This window comes from Scyliorhinus torazame, chromosome 4 (assembly GCF_047496885.1).
Source record: "Scyliorhinus torazame isolate Kashiwa2021f chromosome 4, sScyTor2.1, whole genome shotgun sequence".
Lineage (NCBI taxonomy): Eukaryota > Metazoa > Chordata > Chondrichthyes > Carcharhiniformes > Scyliorhinidae > Scyliorhinus > Scyliorhinus torazame.
In genome coordinates this window covers 280,727,553-280,753,060 of record NC_092710.1, presented here as the reverse complement: position 1 = coordinate 280,753,060, position 25,508 = coordinate 280,727,553, and the positions used below count along the sequence as shown (strand labels likewise).

Here is a 25,508-nt window from a genome sequence, read left to right as displayed (position 1 = left end):
AGCTTTAAAAAGATTATTGGAACTTGGCTCACAAAACATTACGACAGGCTAGACCCCATCATGAGGGTTCCAATGGCATGTGTTATAGTAAAGTGGAGTACAGCGAGGTTTCCTTGTTTTCCCATTCTATTGAGTGCGAATAGGCTTAAAATTCATCCAGGGGTCGCGGGTTGCTCATCCCCCAATTGCCCTTTGACTGAGTGGTTTGCTAGACTATTTAAGGGTCAACGACATTGCTGTAGATCTGGAGTCACATGTAGGCCAGATCAGATAAGGATGTATTTTTATGGCAATGATCATCATTAGACTTCTAATTCCAGATGTTTATTAAATTTTCTTAAATTTTACCATCAGCCATGGTGGGATTTGAACCCAAGCCGCAAAAGAACTGCCCTCGGTCACTGGATTACCAGCCAACTGACCACTCTGCCATTCTTAAATAATTCAAAAAGTTTACATAATTAGACCTTTCACCAGAGTCGCTGGAGGTCAATTTTAAATATCTTACCATTTTCTCACGGTTTTATGGCATGAGGTTTACTTTTAATCATCTGAGGTTTCTGAAGGCAAGTCTTTTTCCTCTTGCCTGACGCACTTAGTTGTCTGAAGGTCCAATCTGGCTGCACTTTCTCTGCACTGGCTCTGCACCAAGGACAAGTATGAATTATTCATTAAACGTTTTATTTTTTCAACATTTACAATTCTTCTGACAGAGCGATTTAAAAGCAAAATACATGGATGCTTAAAATCTGAACAGGAAATACTGAAACATTCAGCCAGCTTAATGTTACTGGCCCTGTGGGTGGTGTGCTTAGATGTGGGGGTTTTGGGGCTGGAGAAATTGGGGGGAAGTCACCAGCTCAATGAAAGTGGCCTCACTGGAGCAGCATGGGTAACCATTGGAACTGGAGGCAAAGAGGGGGCTGATTTAACCAAAGGCCACATTCGCGCTGGAAATAATCCAATGGAGGGGTTAATTCCTCAACTGGAACCACCAACTGAACTATTTAGGGTTGATGTGCAGAGCAACAAGGGTGCTCTCATGGTCTCCACCTGCCTCAGCCGCCCCCACCTCTCCTCTGACTGAGCCATCGAGCGTATCTGCAATCCTTCATGGATTCATGAGCTCAGAAATGGCCAATTAGGAGGCCGCCTCCTAGGAGATTGTCATGCCGACCTTGCTGCCAGCTAGTGCAGGCTTGAGACCCCCATTTGGTATCAAAGTTACAAAGAACAGTAGAGCACAGGAACAGGCCCTTCGGCCCTCCAAGCCTGCACCGATCATGATACGTGTCTAAACTAAGTCCTTCTGCACTTCCAGGGTCCGTATCCCTCTATTCCCATCCTATTCATGTTTTGTCAAGGTGACTTTTAAACGTCGCTATCGTATCTGCTTCCATCACCTCCCCGACAGCCCGTTCCAGGCACTGTAATGGGCCAGGGTTTAGAGAACCTCAAAGTGTATCATGGAGTTCACCTGACCCACAACTTTTAATAGATTGTGGTATGGGGAGCACACGGCCCACTTTACAGGGTGGTACAGCAGAAATGGAAAAGTATTTTTTAAAGCAAAACAATGTTTATTCTATGAACTCAAGTTAACCTTTTTAAAACATACAGTGAACATCTTAGCAACCATTAATTCAAATACAACCCCCAAAGAATATAACACTAAGTAATCCTTTAAGCGTTCCTTTTAACATCCATAAGACTTAAAACACCTTTTACCAGAAGCACATCTGGTTAAAGTCATTACTGTTATTAGTTTTAAATCACCAGGATCGATTTACAGTCTTCAGATTACAGAGAGACTCTAATACACCTTCTGGCTGTGACTGCAGCTATCCAGCTCAGAAAACGAAACTAAAACACACCCTGCAGCAAACAGCCTAAAACGAAAATAAAAAGCTGACAGACAGCCCAGCTCCACCCACACTCTGCCATCACTGCAGTAATAAACACCCATTTCTTAAAGGTACTCTCACTACAGATATTTATATACATACCCATTTATAAACACCCATTTCTTAAAGGTACTCTCAGATGACACCTTCTCCCAAGAAAGAAAACCCCATCAACTTCAAGATGGTTTCATTTTTTACCTTTTCACTATCCTTTAAGAAATGCACACAGTAAATATACTTTTTCGTTTCAAAAAACAACGCACGCAAACAGGCATAATAATATAGTCCATTTGTTTTTCGTTTTTCTTCCTCCAACTGAAATCCTTCTCGATTGATAGTCTCTTTGAACAAGAAGGTCTCTGCATGATCCGTCCATTTCTCTACGCCTCGGCATTTCTCTTTAAAGTCAGATACTTTAGTTCAATCTGATCACAGAGTCCCTTGCAATTCTCCAACACAGGAGCATTGGTTATCACAGCTTTCAGGCAGTCAAATGCCTGTTAGAATCATAGAAGTTTACAGCATGGAAACAGGCCCTTCAGCCCAACCAGTCCATGCCGCCCAGTTTTTACCATTAAGCTAGTCCCAGTTGCCCGCACTTGGCCCATATCCCTCTATACCCATCTTACCCATGTAACTATCTAAATGCTTTTTAAAAGACACAATTGTACCCGCCTCTACTACTACCTCTGGCAGCACATTCCAGACACTCACTACCCTCTGAGTGAAGAAATTGCCCCTCTGGGCCCTTCTGAATCTCTCCCCTCTCACCTTAAACCTATGCCCTCTAGTTTTAGACTCCCCTACCTTTGGGAAAAGATGTTGACTATCTACCTTATCTATGCCCCTCATTATTTTATAGACCTCTATAAGATCACCCCTAAACCTCCTACGCTCCAGGGAAAAAAGTCCCAGTCTATCCAGCCTCTCCTTATAACTCAAACCATCAAGTCCCGGTCACATCCTAGTAAATCTTTTCTGCACTCTTTCTAGTTTAATAATATCCTTTCTATAATAGGGTGACCAGAACTGCACACAGTATTCCAAGTGTGGCCGTACCAATGTCTTGTACAACTTCAACAAGACGTCCCAACTCCTGTATTCAATGTTCTGACCAATGAAACCAAGCATGCCGAATGCCTTCTTCACCACCCTGTCCACCTGCAACTCCACCTTCAAGGAGCTATGAACCTTTACTCCTAGATCTCTTTGTTCTATAACTCTCCCCAACGCCATACCATTAACTGAGTAGGTCCTGGCCTGATTTGATCTGCCAAAATGTATCACCTCACATTTATCTAAATTAAACTCCATCTGCCATTCGTCGGCCCACTGGCCTAATTGATCAAGATCCCATTGCAATCCTAGATAACCTTCTTCACTATCCACTGTGCCACCAATCTTGGTGTCATCTGCAAACTTACTAATCATGCCTCCTAAATTCTCATCCAAATCATTAATATAAATCACAAATAACAGTGGACCCAGCACCGATCCCTGAGGTACACCATTGGTCACAGGCCTCCAGTTTGAAAAACAACCCTCTACAACCACCCTCTGTCTTCTGTCGTCCAGCCAATTTTGAATCCAATTGGCAACCTCACCCTGGATCCCGTGAGCTTTAACCTTCTGCAACAACCTACCATGCGGTACCTTGTCAAAGGCTTTGCTAAGGTCCATGTAGACAACGTCTACTGCACTGCCCTCATCTACCTTCTTGGTCACCCCCTCAAAAAACTCAATCAAATTTGTGAGACATGATTTTCCACGCACAAAGCTATGCTGACTGCCCCGAATCAGTCCTTGCCTCTCTAAATGCTTGTAGATCCTGTCTCTCAGAATACCTTCTAGCAACTTACCTACTACAGACGTTAGGCTCCCCGGTCAAGTTCCCAAAGTCCGCTGTCCATTGAAATGTTCAACATTTCTTCAGCAAGTCCATCAGTGGAGCAATCACACTACAAAATGTTTGCACAAATGCTCGATCAAATCCACTCATGCCAAGAAATTGCATTATTTCCCTTTGTCTTGAGGGTATTGAAAACTCCTCAATAACTATTGGTTTCACATCCCGTATGACCATTCGACCCTGTCCGATTGTATGGCCAAGGAAAGTGACCTGGGCTTTTCCGAATTCACCTTTGGCTAGGTTTACCACCAAACCCGCCTCCTGAAGTCGATCAAATAACTCCATCAGATGTTTTAAAATTTTCTTTCCATGTCTGGCTGAAAATTACCAGATCGTCGATGTATACCGCACAATTGGATAATCCTGAAACGACTTTATTAGTTAACCGTTGAAATGTGGCTGGGGAGTTTTTCATGCCAAATGGCACAACTTTGAATTGGTACATACCATCTGGAGTCACAAAAGCTGGGATCTCCTTCGCCCTTTCAGATAAAGGCACCTGCCAGTAACCTTTAAGTAAACCCAATTTGGAAATAAAAGCTGATTGTCCCACTTTCTCAATGCAATCCTCCAAACGAGGGATAGGATAAGAGTTCATTCTTGTAACTGCATTCACCTTTTTATAGTCCACACACAACCGTTGGGCACCGTCTGGTTTTGGTACCATCACTATGGGTGAGCTCCATTGGCTGCAACCCACTTCAATTATGCCATTTTTAAGCATACTCTCAATCTCTTTGTTAACCTTTGCCAATTTTAAAGTGTTAAGTCTGTATGGATGTTGTTTGATTTTAACGGCATTTCCCACATTTACATCATGTATAGCCATTTTAGTACTTCCCAATTTATCTCCACAAAGTTACCCATGTGATATCAATAACTCTTTCAGGTCAGTTCGTTTTTCCTCTGGAAGTTAACTCAACAATTTATCCCACTTTTTAAGAACATCCTCGTTTTCCAATTTAATTTGAGGTATGTCAAATTCAGTCATCTGGATTTAGTTCGTCACTTTCATTTAGAATCATTAAAACCTCCTCCCTTTTCTCTCCTTCCCTTTCAAAGTACCTTTTAAGCATATTCACATGACACACTCGGTGAGTTTTCCTTCTATCTGGTGTTTTTACCACATAATTCACCTCACATAATTTCCTTTCAATCTGATAAGGTCCACAAAACCTTGCTTTTAAAGGTTCACCTACCACTGGTAACAACACTAAAACTTTATCTCCACTGGCAAAACTACGAACTTTGGATTTCTTGTCCGCTACCCGTTTCATCACATTTTGTGCAATTTTTAAATGTTGTCTAGCCATTTCACCTGCTCTATTTAATCGTTCCCTGAAATTTGACACGTAATCCAATAATGTAATTTCCAATTTCTCACTCACCAATTTTTCCTTACTCAATTTAAGTGGTCCTCTTACCTCATGAAAAAAAAATTGTTCAAAAGGATTGAATTTGGAAGATTCATTAGGTGCATCCCTAATTGCAAACAGCACGAATGGAATTCCTTTATCCCAATCCTCTAGATAATCTTGACAATAAACCCTCAACGTTGTCTTTAATGTCTGATGCCACCTTTTTAATGCTCCCTGCGATTCTGGATGGTACGCAGTTGATTTAAATTGTTTTATTCCTAAGCTACCCATAACTTCTTTGAATAACCTTGAGGTAAAATTCGATCCTTGATCCGATTGTATTTCTGTGGGTAGTCCATATCTAGTAAAGAATTTAAGTAACTCCTCCACAATCTTTTTAGCTGCAATATTACGTACTGGAATGGCCTCTGGAAACCTAGTAGACACATCCATTATAGTCAAAAGATATTGATTTCCACTTTTTGTTTGAGGAAACGGTCCTATACAATCAATTAGGACCCTTGTAAAAGGTTCCTCAAATGCTGGAATGGGTATTAAGGGCACTGGTTTTATCACTGCTTGAGGTTTCCCTATCACTTGACATATGTGACATTATTGACAAAATGTAATGTGTAGTCCAGGCCAATAAAAATGTTTCTGGATTTTAGCTTGAGTTTTCCTTGTTCCCAAATGACCTCCCACTGGTACCTCATGTGCAACTCGCAACACCTCCTTTCTATACACTACCGGCAATACTACTCGATGAACTTCTGCCCACTTTTCATCCACCTGCATATGTAAAGGTCTCCATTTTCTCATCAAGATATCACTTTTACGGTATTAACACTCTGGTATACACTCAGATTCCTCTTCCGTGTATGCTTTCTGATACATCCGTTTTATTTTTATATCTTTTTGTTGTAACTCCGCCAATTTTCCTGAACTAAAAATATCCGCCTCACTTGTTCTTGTTCTTTTTCAACCACCTGTTCAAAAATTGTTTCTGACAATTGCACTTCAACGTCCATCTTCACTCTTTGATTTCTCCTCTTGTTTTAACCTGTGATTTTGCGACCTTGTCACTACACAATCCGGAAAAATCCCAGGATATTCGTCCTTCAACACTTCAGTTGTCTGATTTTCCACTGGCTTATCAACCACAGTAGGCATCACTCCCACCTGCGATCCAGCTATATCATTACCCAAGATAAACTGTATTCCTGGACAAGATAATTTCTCTATTACTCCTACTATCACTTCACCACTCTTCACTGGACTTTCCAACCTTACCTTATATAATGGAACACTACTCCTCGCACCCTGAATTCCACATATTACCAACTTTTCTGGCAACATTCTTCCCAAACTACATAACTCCTCATCTCTTAGCATTCAAGATTGACTAACTCCCGCATCTCTTAAAATTGTCACTTCTTTCCCTGCTCCTCCTGATACACATGAGTAAACTTTACCCACACAAGTAAATTCTTTGAAGAGATCTGGCACCTTCTTATCAATCACCTCTTGATCAGGCTGTACAACCTTTTGCACCTCCTTCGCTGCACTTGGGCTTTCCTTTACCACTTTAACAAACTCTACTGTCTTATCCTGGGACTGGAGTCATGTAGAGTCTGGGTAATACTGGCAAATTTCCTTCCCTGAAGAATAAAGTTAAAGTTGCCATAGTCCCAGATGACCTGATGCTGTTTCCCCCTTTGAGGGTGAGAGCTGACTTGGTGGTGATTTAATCTGAGGATCACCATACCACAGGTGAGGGGCAAGGTTGAGAAGGTGGGCCTTCATGAATAACCTAAAGAATATTCGTGAAGTAGATAAGATTTACAAACGTCCAGCAGTTTAATGGACATCATTATTGATGATAGTTTTTTCAATTTCAGATTTATTTAATTACTTGAATTTAAATTCCCCTGGTGCCATGGTAGGTTTTGAACCCATTATTCCCATAACATAAATACTATGCTACTTACATATAGTTATGAAAGGAGCATGGAAGATAGGCGCAGGAGTAGGCCGTTGAAGCCTGCTCAGCCCTTGAAGCCTGCTCAGCCATTCAATAAGATCATGGCTGAACTGATTGTGTCTCAGCTCCACTTTGCCATGGACCCTCATAACCCCTGACTCCCTTGTCTATCAAAAATCTGTCCAACTCTCTGCCTTGGATAAATTCAATCACCCAATCTCCACTGCTTTCTGGAGAAGATAATTCCACATACTCACGGCCCTTTGAGAGAAACAATTTCTCCTCATCCCCATCTTAAACGGCTGACCTCTTTTCTTAAACTGTGACCCTTGATTCTCGTCTACAGTACAAACGGAAACAACCCCCCCCCCTCCCCGGTTTCTACCCTATCAAATCCCTTCATCATCGTACATATTTCAATAAGATCACCTCTAATTGTCCTAAACTCCAATGGGTATAGGCCCAATCTGTTCAACCTTTCTTCATAAGATCTGCCCCTTATGCAGGAACGGTTTGAACGACTGCTTTCTGAACTCTTTCTAACACAATTGTATCTGCTTTCAAATAAGGAGACTAAAACTGTGTACAGTATTCCACATGTGGCCTCACCGGGACCTGGTTCAGCTGCAGTAAAATCCCCTACTTTTCCATTTCCCGTGCAGTAAATGCCAACATTCTATTTGGCTGGAGATTTGACAATTTATAAGTGAGTACAGAGCCATGGACGCAAGGTAACATAGAATTTTACAGCACTAAAGGAAACCATTTGGCCCCTCCTACCTGTGCACGGCCTGTCTTATTAATGGATCAATTAAAGTAAAGAGGAAAGAGCTCACCTTTTCTTATTTTCTTACCCTCTTTCTTTTCATCTTTTCCATCCTTTATGGACAGAACATCTTACTCGGCCACTGACTAATGTCAACTCCCAGTGAGGCGGAAAGACTTTAAGGGAAGGAAGAACCTCCCATGGATAACCAAGGAAGTTAAGGAGGGTATTGAGTTTAAAGAAGAAACATTTAGGATGGCAAAGATTAGCAGTAGGCCAGAAGAATAGGATAGAATTAGAATGCAGCAAATATGGACTAAAAAAATAATCAGGAAGGACAAAATAAGCAACAAGGGCAAGCAAGCAAGAAACAAAAAAACAGACAGTAAGAGCTTTTAAAAGTACATTACAAGGAAGAGAGAAGTGAGTTCAGGATGGTGGGATTAGAAAAGCCACCTGGGTGTCCTCGGGCTGGCATAGACAAGATGGGCCAAATAGCTTCCTTCTGTACTGTAACTTTTCTCTGATTCTAAGTAAAAGAAAGCATTGGCACCTCAGAGAATGAAACTGGAAGCAATTATGGAGAACAGGAAATGGCAGAGGTGTTAAATAGATATTTTGCATCGATCTTTACTGTAGAGGATATGACAAGCATCCCAGAAATAGTAAAAAATATGGGTAAATAGTCACCATCACCAGAGAATTAATTTTAGGCAAACTAATGGAGTTAAAAGCTGACAAGTCCCCTGGACTTGATGGTTGGCGCCTCAGGGTGTTAAAGGAGGTAGGTGCCACAATTGTGGATGCATTGGTAGGCATTTTCCAATAATCCTTGGCTTCAGAAACTGTACCAAAGGATTGGAAAACTGGCAAGGCAGTACCCGTACAAAAAGGGAAGGAGGCAAAATGCAGGAAACTACAGGCCAGTTAGTGTAACTTCAGTTATTGGAAAAATATTGGAATTGATTGTTATATTATATTATAATAGCAGTGCAGTTGGAAAGTCATAATCTGATCAAGTAGAGTCAGCATGGTTCCATGAAGGGAGAATTATGTCTGACAAATTTACTAAGATTCTTTGAGGAGCTTTCAGCCAGAGTAGATAGAGGAGAAGCAGCTGATGTTGTAGAGGTGGATTTTCAAAAGGCATCACCTGAGGTGATTACGTTGCCATTATAATTATGCAATTGACAATCTATTTTCTTTATTTTAGGAGGTTGACTTAGTTGTGAAAGGCTGAGGGGAGATTTGTGTGACGTGCATAAGATAGTGACGGGCCTGGATAGATTAAGCAGAAAGGACCATTCTCTTGACAGAGAGATCAGAGACTATAGTGATTTAAAGTGACTAGTAGAATGATTGAAAGGGACAGAGGGTGGTAGAGGTCTGGAACCTACTGTCTGAGATATGAGTAGAGGTAGAAACCCTCAACCCATTTAAAAGGTGGCTAGATATGCACCCAAAGTCCCAGCACCTCCTGGGATACGAACCAAATGCCGAAAAATGGGATTCGACTGTGGGGAGCACGTGTTTCGCCTGGCATGGACACAATGGGCAGAGTGGCTTCCTTCTGGCAGATTTTCCAAATAACTGAAAAAGCAGATGTGCAAGAATATGGGGAGAGGGCGGAGGAGAGGCAGTACTTGAATTGCACCTTACAAGGCCAGCACTGAATTGATGGATCGAACTGCCTTCAATATAGTGGTTTGGATTTGCTGCTCGACTGATGTTTTTTTTCAGTCCACCTGATACATAAGATTATGGAATTAGCACAGTGGGCTAAATAGCTGGTAATGCAGAGCAAGGCAGCAGCGCGGGTTCAATTCCCGTGCCGGCCTCCCTAAACAGGCGCCGGAATGTGGCGACTAGGGGCTTTACACAGTAACTTCATTGAAGCCAACTTGTGACAATAAGCTACTACTATTCAGCATACTTTATGATTCTGTGATCTTTTGTACCACTATTAAAACCACTCTGCTGGAAGAAAACCCCAGCCATACAATTGGCTGCGCCCTCAGAATTAATCACATTGAGCATTTGAATAATTGTACTTGTTTGCTGGCCTTCAGAAAGGCCTTAAAAATTAAGCTGGTTCTTAAGGGTGCAAGGATATTTGAGGTCCATATTAAATGTGAAATTTTCTTCCATTTGCCAAGAATCTGTCTCACGTACCCCAATGTAACTAGAAATATTTATTTTTATAAAGTAAATTTCTGTAATTTGTAATTGCTACTCAGAGATAGTGAATTGACATTGTGATTAAAAATGCTTATTTTCTGCGATAGATCCATTTTCCACTATTTTAGTAAAACGTCACCGTAAATTTCCACTATTAACTATAGGAAGGAATTTTTTTTACAAAGAGGTTGTTTTAAAACACTGTTAAAAGACTGTTGTGTAAAATTTCCGCAGTGAGTCTCAATCCCATCTCTGGCAGCATTTGCGAAGGGAGTACCCAAAGGAGCAGTTCAGGTCTGTGAATGGAACATTAACTCAGTTTCTCTCTCTGTTGATGCTGCCAGACTCGCTGAGTGTTCCCAGAATTTTCTGTTTTCATTACGGATTTCCAGTATCCCCAGTATTTTTCTTCAGCTCAACCAAATCCCAAATGGACATCGGCCAAGGTTTCAGCTGTGGTTTGGTTGAATATGTCTCTGAGTCAGAACGTTGGCTGTTCAGGTCCCATTCCAGTAACTTGAGAACAATATCTAGGCTCACACTCCAGTAGTATTGAAGGAGTGCTGCACTGTCAGAGGTGCAGTCTTTCCAAAGGGATGTTAAATTAAGTTCCCATCAGATCTCTTGGGTGGACATTAAATATCCCAAGGCTCTATTTGAAACAGAATAGTGGCATGCTCTTTAATTTCATGGCCAATATTGATCCTGCAGATAGCACCTAAAACCATATTATCTGGTCAACCTGTTTCATTGCAGTTTGTGGGACCTTTTTAAAAAAAATCATTCATGGGATGTGGGCATGGCTGGCTAGGCCAACAGATTTATTGCCAATCCCTGGTTATCCTTGCAAAGGTGGTGGCGAGCTAACTTCTTGAACCGCTGCAGCCCATGTGGTGTAGGTACACCAACAATGCTTTTAGGGAGGATGTTCCAGGACTTTGCTCAAGCGATAGCGAAGGAACAACAACATATTTCCCAATCAGCATGCTGTGTGGCTTGGAAAGGAACTTGCAGTTGTCGGTGTTTCCATGCATCCACTGCCCTTTCCCCTTCTAGGTGTTAGAAGCCACAGGGTTGGAAGGCGTTGTCGAAGGAGCCTTGGTGTTGACGCAGTGAACCTTGTAGATGGTACACACTGCTGCTGCACATCGGTGATAGAGGAAGTGAATGCTGAATGTGGTGGGTGGTGTGCCAATCAAGCAGGCTGCTTTGTCCTGGATGGTGTAGAGTTTCTTGAGTGTTGTTGGAGCTGCACTCATCCAGGCAAGTGGAGAGTATTGATGAGTAAGTGTCACTTGATAGAACTGTCAACGACCCCTTCCATCACTTTACTGATGATCGAGAGTAATTGACCGGATGGGATTTGTCCTGCTTTTTGTGGACATGGTTGTACTCGGGCAATGTTCCATATTGCCAGGTAGATGCCAGTGATACTTGCTGTATATAAATAGGCTCTTGCATTTCCTGCATTACAACACAGACTGCATATCCAACTGTAAAGTGCTATTCGAACACCTTGAGGTCATGAAGGTTGCTCTTAAAATGCACGTCTGTCCTTTAGAGCAGCCAGTACGAGAACTAAGATCACTTCAGGAGCAATTGGCATTCGATTGTCAGTCTCGCTCAGAAACCATAATGTGGCTATTGCGCAGTGCTGGGTGTTCATCTGAGTTTGATGCAGTGCTTGAAATGGAATACATTCCACCCCCATCGCAAGCATCCCTCATCTTGACAACATCATGTTTATTGATTAAAACACAAATTAATATTAAATTGTTTGACGAGATTTGCACACACTTCTCATCAAGGGAGGTGGTTAAAGGTTTAAACTTTTCCTGACAGTGACGTGTTGTGCTGTCGATAGCACTTCATTTTTCCTGGAGTCTCTGGTAACCCCATTCTTTTGAGATATCAGTCAAGAGCTAGATATCATAAGAGCTGAAAATAAACATGAAGTCAAGCGCTGAGGCGGTAATAGCTTAAACAGATGAAGGCAAAATAAACACAAGTAACGTGCAAATCACAGAAATGGGATGTCCAAGAAAAACAAATGAACCACATGGAAGCTGTAAGGATGTGAGGTGGTTAATTATTGCCTTCTCAAGATACTCTGAAAAACTGAAACACAGGCTGTTGCGCCCAAATTCTTTATCTTTGGCTGTTTGACTGGTTCGGTTTAACAAATCCATTGTCATAGTTGCTTTGCTAGACTGACGGGGATTTGGATTTGGGTTGATTGAATATGTACCTAGGAACAGTGAAATTGTTTTGTGTACAGTCCAGACAGATCGTGCCATACATGAAAAATAGCACATACGATAGATACACAATGTAAATACATAGACACAGACATCAGGTGAGCGTACGGAGTGCAGTACTACTCAGCAGAGAAGATGCTTGGGGAGGTCAGTTCAGTCCATTAGAGGGTCATTCATGAGTCGGGTATCGGTGGGGAAGAAGCTGTTTTTGAATCTGTTACTGTGTGTTCGCAGACTTTTGTCTCTTCTGTCCAATGGAAGAGGTTGGAAGAGGGAATAAGCCGGGTGGGAGGGGTCTTTGATTCTGCTGCCCGCTTTCCCAAGGCAGCGGGAGGTGGAGACAGAGTCAATGGATGGGAGGCGGGCTCGCCTGATGGATTGGGCTGTGTTCACAATTTTCTGTATGTAGTTTCTTACGCACTTGGCAGAGCAGTTGCCATACCATGCTGTGATACAGCCTGATAGAATGCTTTCTATGGTGTATCTGTAAAAGTTGGTAAGGCTCAATGTGGACACAATGAATTTCCTTAGTTTCCTGGAAAAGTACAGGTGCTGTTGTGTTTTCTTATAATAATCATCTTTATCAGTGTCACAAGTAGGCTTACATTAACACTCTAGTTGTACAGTTGACTTGGGTGGACTGGGACAGATTGTTGGTGAATGCACACCTAGGAATTTGAAGCTGTGAACCATCTCCACCTCGGCACCATTGATGAATACAGGGATGTGTATGGTACTTTGCTTCCGGAAGTCAATGACCAGCTCCTTAGATTTGCTGATGTTGAGGGAGAGATTGTTGGCGTTACAACACACCACTAGGTTCTCTATCTCCTTCCTGTACTCTGACTCATCATTGTTCGAGATCCGACCTATTACGGTCGTGTCATCAGCACACTTGTAGATGGAGTTGGAGCCACATTTTGGCACACAGTACATAAGAACATAAGAATATAAGAACTAGGAGCAGGAGTCGGCCATCTGGCCCCTCGAGCCTGCTCCGCCATTCAATGAGATCATGGCTGATCTTTTGTGGACTCAGCTCCACTTTCTGGCCCGAACACCATAACCCTTAATCCCTCTATTCTTCAAAAAACGATCTATCTTTATCTTAAAAACAAATAATGAAGGAGCCTCTACTGCTTCACTGGGCAAGGAATTCCATAGATTCACAACCCTTTGGGTGAAGAAGTTCCTCCTAAACTCAGTCCTAAATCTACTTCCCCTTATTTTGAGGCTATGCCCCCTAGTTCTGCTTTCACCCGCCAGTGGAAACAACCTGCCCGCATCTATCCTATCTATTCCCTTCATAATCTTATATGTTTCTATAAGATCCTCCCTCATCCTTCTAAATTCCAACGAGTACAGTCCCAGTCTACTCAACCTCTCCTCGTAATCCATCCCCTTCAGCTCTGGGATTAACCTAGTGAATCTCCTCTGCACACCCTCCAGCACCAGTACGTCCTTTCTCAAGTAAGGAGACCAAAACTGAACACAATACTCCAGGTGTGGCCTCACTAACACCTTATACAATTGCAGCATAACCTCCCTATTTTTAAACTCCATCCCTCTAGCAATGAAGGACAAAAATCCATTTGCCTTCTTAATTACCTGTTGCACCTGTAAACCAACTTTTTGCGACTCATGCACTAGCACACCCAGGTCTCTCTGCACAGCAGCATGTTTTAATATTTTATCATTTAAATAATAATTCCTTTTGCTGTTATTCCTACCAAAATGGATAACCTCACATTTGTCAACATTGTATTCCATCTGCCAGACCCTAGCCCATTCACTTAGCCTATCCAAATCCCTCTGCAGACTTCCAGTATCCTCTGCACTTTTTGCTTTGCCATTTATCTTAGTGTCGTCTGCAAACTTGGACACATTGCCCTTGGTCCCCAACTCCAAATCATCTATGTAAATTGTGAACAGTTGTGGGCCCAACACTGATCCCTGAGGGACACCACTAGCTACTGATTGCCAACCAGAGAAACACCCATTAATCCCCACTCTTTGCTTTCTATTAATTAACCAATCCTCTATCCATGCTACTACTTTCCCCTTAATGCCATGCATCTTTATTTTATGCAACAACCTTTTGTGTGGCACCTTGTCAAAGGCTTTCTGGAAATCCAGATATACCACATCCATTGGCTCCCCGTTATCTACCGCACTGTTAATGTCCTCAAAACATTCCACTATATTAGTTAGGCACGACCTGCCCTTTATGAACCCATGCTGCGTCTGCCCAATGGGACAATTTCCATCCAGATGCCTCGCTATTTCTTCCTTGATGATAGATTCCAGCATCTTCCCTACTACCGAAGTTAAGCTCACTGGCCTATAATTACCCGCTTTCTGCCTACCTCCTTTTTTAAACAGTGGTGTCACGTTTGCTAATTTCCAATCCGCCGGGACCAACCCAGAGTCTAGTGAATTTTGGTAAATTATCACTAGTGCATTTGCAATTTCCCTAGCCATCTCTTTTAGCACTCTGGGATGCATTCCATCAGGTCCAGGAGACTTGTCGACCTTTAGCCCCATTAGCTTGCCCATCACTACCTCCTTGGTGATGACAATCCTCTCAAGGTCCTCACCTGTCATAGCCTCATTTCCATCAGTCACTGGCATGTTATTTGTGTCTTCCACTGTGAAGACCGACCCAAAAAACCTGTTCAGTTCCTCAGCCATTTCCTCATCTCCCATTATTAAATCTCCCTTCTCATCCTCTAAAGGACCAATATTTACCTTAGCCACTCTTTTTTGTTTATGTATTTGTAGAAACTTTTACTATCTGTTTTTATATTCTGAGCAAGTTTACTCTTATAATCTATCTTACTCTTCTTTATAGCTTTTTTAGTAGCTTTCTGTTGCCCCCTAAAGATTTCCCAGACCTCTAGTCTCCCACTGATCTTTGCTACTTTGTATGTTTTTTCCTTCAATTTGATACTCTCCCTTATTTCCTTAGATATCCACGGTCGATTTTCCCTATTTTTACCGTCCTTCCTTTTTGTTGGTATAAACCTTTGCTGAGCACTGTGAAAAAACTATCGCGGATACATTCTATAAACTCCTCCTCAAGGCTGCCTTGACCGACCTGGTTAAACCAATCAACATGTAGATAAAAATCCCCCATGATAACTGCTGTACCATTTCTACATGCTTCTGTTATTTATTTGTTTATTGCTTGCCCCACCATAATGTTACTATTTGGTGGCCTACAGATTACTCCTATCAGTGACTTTTTCGCCTTACTATTCCTGATTTCCACCCAAATGGATTCAACCTTATCCTCCATAGCACCAATGTCATCCCTTACTGTTGCCCAGATGTCATCGTTAAATAACAGAGCGACAACACCTCCCTTACCATCCACTCTGTCCTTCCGAAAAGTTTGATACCCTCGGATATTTAACTCCCAGTTGTGACCATCCTTTAACCATGTTTCAGTAATGGCCTCTAAATCTTAGTCATTCACGATGATTTGCGCCATCAACTCATTTACCTTATTCCGAATACTACGAGCATTCAGGTAAAGTACACTTATGTTGGCTTTTTTACCTCTGTTCTGAATCTTAACACCTCGATCAGTAACCTCTCCTAAGTTATATTTCCTCTTAACCTTTCTCCTAATTTTCCTTGTCGTTGAACCCATATCTTCATGTAACAACTTGCCGCGTCGCTTACCATTAATGTTTTCACTTCCCGTTTTATTTCTTTTAGTATTCTGAGCTCCCCTCAGTGACTGTACCTTGTACTGTCGCCCTTTTTGATTTTTGACTATGGCTTCTCTGCCTCGCACTTTCCCACTTACTGCCTTTTATTTCTGTCCTTGCTTTACTACCTTCCAACTTCCTGCATCGGTTCCCATCCCCCTGCCACATTAGTTTAAACTCTCCCCAACAGCTCTAGCAAACACCCTCCCTAGGACATTGTTCCAGTCCTGCCCAGACCGTCTGGTTTGTACTGGTCCCACCTCCCCCAGAACCGGTTCCAATGTCCCAGGAATTTGAATCCCTCCCTCTTGCACCATCTCTCAAGCCACGCATTCATCCTCTCTATCCTGACATTCCTACTCTGACTAGCCCGTGGCACTGGTAGCAATCCTGAGATTACTACCTTTGAGGTCCTACTTTTTAGTTTAACTCCTAGCTCCCTAAATTCAGCTTGTAGGACCTCGTCCCATATTTTACCTACATTGTTGGTGGCTCTGTGCACCATGACAGCTGGCTGTTCACCCTCCCCCCCAGAATGTCCTGCAGCCGCTCCGAGACATCCTTGACCCTTGCACCAGGGAGGCAACATACCATCCTGGAGTCTCGATTGCGTCCGCAGACCCGCCTGTCTATTCCCCTTACAATTGAGTCCCCTATCACTATAGCCCTGCCATTCTTCTTCCTGCCCAGCTGCGCAGCAGAGCCAGCCACGGTGCCACAAACCTGGCTGCTGCTGCCTTCCCCTGGTGAGCCATCTCCCTCAACATTATCCAAAGCGGCATATCTGTTTTGCAGGGAGATGACCGCAGAGGACACCTGCACTGCCTTCCTACTCTTGCTCTGTCTTTTAGTCACCCATTTTCTATCTCCCTCAGTACCTTTCACCTGCGGTGTGACCAACTCGCTAAACGTGCTATCCACGACGTCCTCAGCATCGCGGATGCTCCAAAGTGAGTCCATCCGCAGCTCCAGAGCCGTCAAGCGGTCTAACAGGAGCTGCAACTGGACACACTTCTTGCACGTGAAGGAGCAGGGGACAGTGGACGTGTCCCTGAGCTCCCACATCGCACACGAGGAGCATGACACGGGTCTGAGATCTCCTACCATGTCTCAAACCTTCGGTTAACTTCAACAACTACAATTTCAACAAAAAAAAACAACAAAGAAAAAATAAATAAATATACCAATGAAAAGAAACAGAAAAACAGAAACACTACTTACCAGTCACTTACCAGGGATAAAAAGCACTTCTTCCCCACCCAGTAGTATGTGTATAGGGAGTATAGTAGGGGGCTAAATACGCAGCCTTGCGGGGCCCTGGTATTAAAGACTATCGTGGAGGAGGTGTTTTTTTATCCTTACTGATTGTGGTCTATGGGTCAGGAAGTTGAGGATCCAGTTGCAGAGGGAGGAGCCAAGTCCTAGGTTTTGGAGTTTTGACATGAGCTTGGCTGGGATTATGGTATTGAAGGCAGAGCTGTAGTCAATGGATAGGCGGAACCTTTGTTGTCATTTTGGTTACATGGAAGCAGAGGACTGGATCTAGTACAAAGTGGCAAATCATTGTTGGGTTGCTGCTCAGATGAAACGTTCCAATGTCCTGACAGATCTCTGCACTTTTGGCCAAGACTTCCCAGCCCAGCAACTTCAGGAATGCTGGGCATTAATACAGTTTCATGGAGGATTTAATTGCTTGTAGCACTGGGCAGGCAAGACAAGCGATGCTATCTTTTTTTTTACAGCTCTTGCTGCCATGATGTAAGTTTAAATGTCCCATGTGACAGTAATGAGGAGGAATTTCTTCTGCCAGAGGGTGGTGAATCTGTGGAACTCTTTGCCTCTTTGTGGAGGCCAAATCACTGAGTTTCTTTAAGAGAGAGATAGATAGTTTTTTGAAAAATAAGGGGGTCCGGGGTTATGGGGAGAAGGCAGGAGAATGGGGATGAGAAATATATCAGCCATGATTGAAAGGTGGAGCAGTCTCGATGGGCAGGGTGGCCTAATTCTGCTTCTATGTCTTATGGTCTTAGGCAATGTTAGTGAATGGGTGAGTGGATGAATGAGTGAATGGGCAGGCTGGAAGTGTGGGTTTGTGGGTGAGGTACGTGGATGGGCTGGTAGGAGGGAAAGGTAGCAGTTGGGTGAAGTGGTAAGTGGGTACGGTGATAGGTGGGTGAGGTAGGCGATGGGTAGGGTGGCATGTGGGTAAAGTGGTAGGTGAGTAGGGTGGTACTTGGGTCGGGTAGCAGGTAGGTGAGGTGGTAGGTGTGTAGGGTGGCAGGTGGGTAAGGTTGGTTGGGGGTAGTTGGCTCAGGTGGGGGTAGTAAGATCGGGTTGGGGTTAGTCCGGTGGTGGGATGAGTGAGGTCTGGCTCAGGGGTGAGGAGGTAGTTGGGTAGTTAGCAGGTTACTGTGGTAGGTTGGGATAGTCGGTCAGATCGGGTAGGGTTGCGGAGGTTTGGTCATGGGAGTCAGATTGTGTCAGGACTAGTCAGAAAATTGGGGGGAGTAGTCAGCGGGCTGGGGAGATAGTCGGGTTATTGGCGGAGGGGACTCAGGAGGTCAGTGTGAAAGACTTGGGTGGGGTGGGGGGGAGAGGGCTAATTCTGTAGTTACCCAAGAGTTAGAATAGGATTCTTCTGTGTAACGTTTCCTGGGTAAACATGTTGGTTAAGTCCTATGGAAATGTCCAGCGTCTCCGACTCTAGGTCAGAGGGTCTTGAGGAACAGGGGAATTGCCGGTTGAAAGTTGACATTTCAGGAGCAGATAGTGGGCTGGGGAACCCAGGTGTGGCGGGGGGGGGGGGGGGGGGTGGGGGGGGGCTGGGGGGGGGGGGGGGGAGACGTAGGAGTGGTGGGCTCTCAGCTGCGGAAACCCAAGAGCAGGGAGGCCAAGAGTGGGGAACCAAGGAGCAGGGAACTGAGGATTGGGGGACCAAGGAGCAGAGGGCTGGGGAGCCCAGGAGGTGGAATAGAGGGCTGTGGAGTCCTGGCCGGGGAGCTCAGGAGCAGGGAGCTGAGCGAAAGGAAGCCAAAGGGTGGGGAGGAGCAAGAAGCTGAAGGTTGGGGAACCCAGGGTTGGTGCCCAGACATCTAGTTTGGAACATAAGACAGTGGGAAAGGGGTCTACTCGCATCTGAGTAGGTGAGTGACTGCAGACTGCGAGAGTGTGTGAGGAGGAGAGAGAGAGAGAATGTTTGTGAATATCATCGGGTTCACCCAATTGACCTTTATATGGTTGGTGGATACTTGTTTACATGTGTAATTGGGGTTCTCTCCATCTTCCTCAGACTGGGAGAATCCTTGAGTTGGGGCCAGAGTTGCCGTGATGCAACAGGTTTTAATTTGATGTAGAACTCTGCTATACCAGGTTTCAACATCACTTTAGTCATAGTTGCAGTTTGGGAGCATTAAGGCTACTACAGAGGGACCTCTCAATTGACTCCAGGGAGTCGTCTGTCGGGGTTTAATTGGAGCCTTAAGTGAAAAGGGTGTATGACAATCGATTGCATTTTTTCTTGACTGGAAAGGTTTAAAATTTATTGGAGTATTGTCTTCGGCCTAACTTGTGCCACCAATGCACCTCTCAGACTGTCTCTGAATTGCCAGGGATGGGTGTGCATCTCTGTTGCACATCCATACTAACAAGGGATTTGTCCCAAATATCTAAGTGACTCTGCCCTAGATAGAGACTTACGATGGGCTGACCTGCACAACAAAGAATTAACAGGACTCCTACTTTGCTGCCTTTCCACACCCTTAGACATGTTCAGGGCAAATCTAGTCCAATGTCAAAATATTACTTGATGTTCCACGATGTACACTTAGGAAACTCATTCCAAATAGATTTAAACTCTGCACAAACGCTGCACAACCCCCAGCTCCTTAATCAGTATACAGTCAATCTCAAATATTCCAACACTGTTGCCAGAAAAACAATGTCCAGGCTGCTTCTGCTTCACTGGTGTTACTTTGCTGGAGCTTCCGACAGAAACAACACTGAGTGGAAGCAGCCTTTTTGCCACCCTTCCGCCCAGGAAACATCAATGGAGTTGGGGCAGCCTGGAGTAATTTTCCAGCTTATATTGGTACTTGATGTGGCTCAGTTGGTAGGAATCTTGCCACAGAGTTGGAAGGTTCTGGTTCAAGTCTCACTCCAGGACTTGAGCATAACAATTAAGGCTGACACCCCAGTGCAGTACAGAGGGAGAATTGAACTTTTGGATGTCTGTATCATGGTTCGGATTCACTCAAAGTCCTGTTGTAGCCCTCTCAGGTGGATGTAGAGGAACCAGTGGCACTTTTTTGTTGAAGAGCAGGGGAAATATCTGATGTGTTGGGTGTTCTGGATCACAAACAGGTCACCAACGCTGGAAGTGGTGCAACTCTATTTTATTATAAGGTTAACTATATTAACATACTTGAACTGTGGGTAAATGCAATACCAGCTTTAACTGTTGACCCTTGCCTAGTCCTAACCAGGTGATGCACTCAGCACATGGTGAATGTCTGTGTTGCAGGCTGTGAGCTCTGTGCTCCGAGCTGGCTGCTACTAGAATGAGCGGGAACTCTCCTGTCCCCTGTCTTTATAGTGTGTGTGCTCTCACTGGTGATTGGCTGCGGTGTTGTGTATGCTAATTGGTCCCACTGCATGTCCATCAGTGTGTGTGTGTGTGTCTGCAGGTATATTATGACATATATATAAAGAACATATGCCAGCGTGACAATAAATATCGTGTAGTGAATGTACCTGACTATGTGTGTGCGTGTTATTTACATGACTATGTACATGAGGCTAATCTATTTACACGCGAAGGTGCCTGGTGCAGAGAAATAGGGTGTCACACCAACAACAAAATGAACATTATATACAAACTACTGGAACGATGAAACAGGATAACAGAACAGATCAAAGAGTCCAACATTGTAAAACTCATAAGTCAAGTCGCTGAGGTGGGCGACGAATGCTGGTTGACCGTCAGGGTGGCACACAACTCGTCGTCTGGATCAATGCTGTGCACCGACAGCGGCTGGTAGTTTTGATTCGGGGACAGCCTGTTCTTTGTTATAACAGCGACTTGAAAAGGCTCCCTCGGGTCCTCGGTGTCATTGATCTGCGGGAAGTCGGAATCGGACTCGGTGAACGTGGGTTGAATTGCCCGAACGTTCCTGCGAGGCTGGCTGAGGCGATGCGAATTGGCAGGCTGATCTGCTCAGCAGCAGGCAGCATAGTGGCCAAGTCTGCGATTTTGCAGGACATTGCCGCTTTAAATGGGCGCACGTCGTGACGTCAGTTGCCGCACGTCGTGACGTCAGTGTGCTTGTTGCGCCACCGTGCATGCGCGGTGCGGTCCTGCGTGGTGCACGCAAGGATGCGGAGGTGTGTTAAAAAGGATTGGAAAGGCTCGTCCTTACCCTGCAAGCGCTGCTGGAACAGGTATCTTTCGAAGCTTTCATTGACCTCTTTTGCTGAAGTGGGTATCGAATTTGAGGAGAACCGTCTTGTACTTTGTCTTGTCCTCGTCGTCTGCGAATGTGAGGGAGTTGAAGATGTGGATGGCGTGTTGCCCGGCCGTGGAGTGGAGCAGAGCAATCTTCCTGGTGTCCAAGGCATTCTCCCTGTCCGTGGCTTCGAGGAAGAGCTGGAAGCGTGTTTAAAAATCTTCCAATTGACCCCGAGATTGCCGGCGATGCGGAGCGGCGGCGGCAGGTTGATGTTCTCCATACTTCAGGATGCAGGAATGCTGCTTAGTTGCAGGTGGGTCTCAGAAGTGCTAGTATGCAACCACTCCTTTGACAATATCTCCAGTGTCCTGGCCAATTTCTATCCCTCAATCAAAATCACAGAAAACCAGACTATCTGGTCATCATTGTATTTCTGTTTGTGAGAATCTACTGTGGGCAGTTTGGCTGCTGCATTTTCTATGATACAACAATGACTACACTTCAAAAGTACTTCATTGCCTATAAAATGCTTTGAAATAATAATCTTTATTAGTGTCACAAGTAGGCTTACATTAACACTGCAATGAAGTTACTGTGAAAATCCCCTAGTCCCCACACTCCGGCGCCTGTTCGGGTACACAGAGGGAGAATTCAGAATGTCTAATTACCTAACAAGCACGTCTTTCGGGACTTGTGGGAGGAAACCGGAGCACCCGGAGGAAACCCACGCTGAGACGGGGAGAAGGTGTAGACTCTGCACAGACAGTGACCTAAGCCAGGAATTGAACCCGGGTTCCTGGCGCAGTGAAGCAACAGAGCTAACCACTGTGCTACCGTGCTGTTAGATGTCTGGTGGTTTTGAAAAACGTAATATAAATCTACATCTCTTTCTTTTTCTTTTTCCTGCACTTCAGTACATTTTGCTATTTAACCGCAAATCATAATATAATATCAATGTATTATAAAAATAAAGACAGATTCTAAACAATCCTTTAACACTGCTTCACCTGATGACGAGATTCACTTGGCTCTCCACAGAGTTTACATAATAATACAGTTTGCATGAAGGTTTTTGTGATAACTTTTCACTGAGCAATGTGATAATCATAGAATCCCTACAGTGCAGAAGGAGGCCATTTGGTCCATCAAGTCTGCACCGACCCTCCGAAAGAGCCCTATCCCCGTAACCCCGTGCATTGATCATGGCCAATCCAGCCAATCTACACATCCCTGAATACTTAGGGCCAATCCACTTAACCTGCACATCTTTGAACTATGTGAGGAAACGGGAGCACCCGGAGGAAAGCTGCGCAGACATGGGGAGAAGATGCAAAGTCTACACAGACAGTCACCCAAGGCCAGAATTGAACCCGGGTCCCTGTATTTGTGAGGCAGCAGTGCTAACCAACTGTGATTTTAAAAAATAACTAAATTTAGAGTACCCAATTAATGTTTTCCAACTGAGGGGCAATTTAGCATACCAATCCACCTAACCTGCACATCTTTGGGTTGTGGGAGCGAAACCCACTCAAACACGGGGAGAATGTGCAAACTCCTCACGGACAGTGACCCAGAGCCGGGATTGAACTTGGGACCTCGGCGCCGTGAGGCAACTTTACTAACCACTGCTAACCACTGTGATAATGATAATGCAGAATGCTGTAAGCCATAAAGGAATCATAATATTTACTTTGGCTTCTTTCAAATTACTGGTTACTGTTGAGACAGGTTTGCTGGATCATTAATCCTTGGGCTAGTTAAATCTACATTGTATGCTTTGAGACTTTGTAACTGTGGCTAGTCCATGGGTCTGGTATTAAACTAATTAAAATCTCTGCTATTCATTGCTCAAACTCGCCTCTTGAATCATGATAAAAGCACAACTAGTTCAACAGGAAATGTTGCACAAGTACACTTTTGTGGAAGTCAGAAATAAAAAGATGAGCAATTGATAAATCTTTGTATCAAAGTTTATTTAATCATTTATTGCACCTAAAAATAACGTGCAAACGTGAATTAATATTTTACATAACAGTGTCAATGATATTTTGTAAAGGATAAGAGCTGCACATGGACAAATGATGGATACTTTGTACTTCCACAAGACATTGTACGTTACTGCTGTGTGTGATGTTACAACACCCGGGGCTAGAGTGCGATCAATTCCAGCCCCACTTGACCTGGAGTCGCAACACCAGTGAAATTAGATTTAATTAAATGCCCCAGATCTTTGGTTCAGTCCAATAAACTCCAGTCACCAGGTTTGTAACTTTAAAACACGAGTAACCATTTATTATGAACTGCATCTTTAATTAAACAGGCAGAAAATGTAGCTAGCTATCTACTACCCATTTCCCAAATCCTCCTTTCTAACTTGCCCCACTCTTTACACACACACGTACACATATACGCCCACAAAAACATGGGCGGCGGGAGGGGGAAAGGGTTAGTTGTCAGGTGAAGCAGAGTTAAAGGATTATTTAGAATCTGCCTTTATTTTTAAAATACTTTGATTTTATATTATCTATCATCTACTTCCGAGAAGAACCCACCCATCCGTGTCCTGGTCAGTTGCGCCCTATGAACCACCTTGAACTGAATCAGGCTGAGCCTAGCCCATGAGGAGGTGGAGTTGACTCTGTGTAGAGCCTTGCTCCACACACACCCCTCCCCCAAACACCTGACCCAGCTCCCTCTCCCTCTTAACCTCATCCAGTGAAATTTATTCCATCGACACAAGCCGACCATAAATATCCAACATCTTTCCTTCCCCTACATCAATCATTGAAAGAACCCTATCAAGCTGCTGGTTTAGATAAACTTTAAAGATCTCTAGCTTCCACCTACTGACAGTAGGCAGCAGAGAGAGAAAAATGCTCCCTTCACTTCTGAGGTCGAATCACTTTTGGAAGATTCTCTCAGAAACATTACTGAGCAGGAACAAGTCACTGACTGCTGTCAGGCAGAACACTGTTCCTGGCCAACCCATTGGTTGCCAGTTTACTGATCAAACTGATTTCCTCCAAAACCGATTCCTCCCATCGACTTGGTGCTGAAGAGTCTGTTTTTTCCTTCTCAGAAACATAAAGTCCGAGAATATAGTATCCCAATGATTGATCCATGGACTAAAACAATAAAATAAAATAAATGGGAACAAATGAGCAAAATAAATAAACAGGAAGAACACTTTCAATAAACTATGTACTTTACACAATGGAAGTGAATTGTGAGACACTTTGGGCAATTAAAATTCTGTTCTGCTGAATGAAACTTTTCAGTGACCTGCCAGTTGAGGTTGACTAAATAAACTCTTTCCGAAAAGAGTCCGCTAACTATCTGGCCAATAATGGGGTTTGAAGTTAAAGGATGCAAGTGTAGCTGTGGATGGTAAAATACTGAACAAAATTCAATGTTCCTTGCCTGATGGCAGGGATGGTGTGGGAGCAGGAGTTTTGTGGAGTGGCTGTGCTTTCATCAGGAAAATAGAGGATGGATGAATAATTACCCAGAGAATAATTAGAATGTAGATCTTACTAAAGTACCAGATGGAGAGAGGAATTATCATAGAATTTACAGTGCAGAAGGAGGCCATTCGGCCCATCGAGTCTGCACCGGCTCTTGGAAAGAGCACCCTACCCAATGTCAACACCTCCACACCCTATCCCCATAACCCAGTAACTCCACCCAACACTAAGGGCAATTTTGGACACTAAGGGCAATTTTGGACACTAAGGGCAATTTATCATGGCCAATCCACCTAACCTGCACATCTTTGGACTGTGGGAGGAAACCGGAGCACCCGGAGGAAACCCACGCACACACGGGGAGGATGTGCAGACTCCGCACAGGCAGTGACCCAAGCCAGAATCGAACCTGGGACCCTGGCGCTGTGAAGCAATTGTGCTAACCACAATGCTACTGTGCTGCCCAAATTGAAGGGTCTGCAGATGTAGTTTGATGAAATGGGGGGGGGAGGAGATTCATAGGCCAGGTG

General features: G+C 43.9%; 1 protein-coding gene across 1 annotated transcript in view; it reads left to right on the top strand.

The window, feature by feature from the left end:
* sim1a (SIM bHLH transcription factor 1a) overlaps window positions 1-25,508 on the top strand; it is a 123,895-nt gene that overhangs the window by 63,400 nt on the left and 34,987 nt on the right. The gene's annotated exons all lie outside the window — the stretch shown is intronic.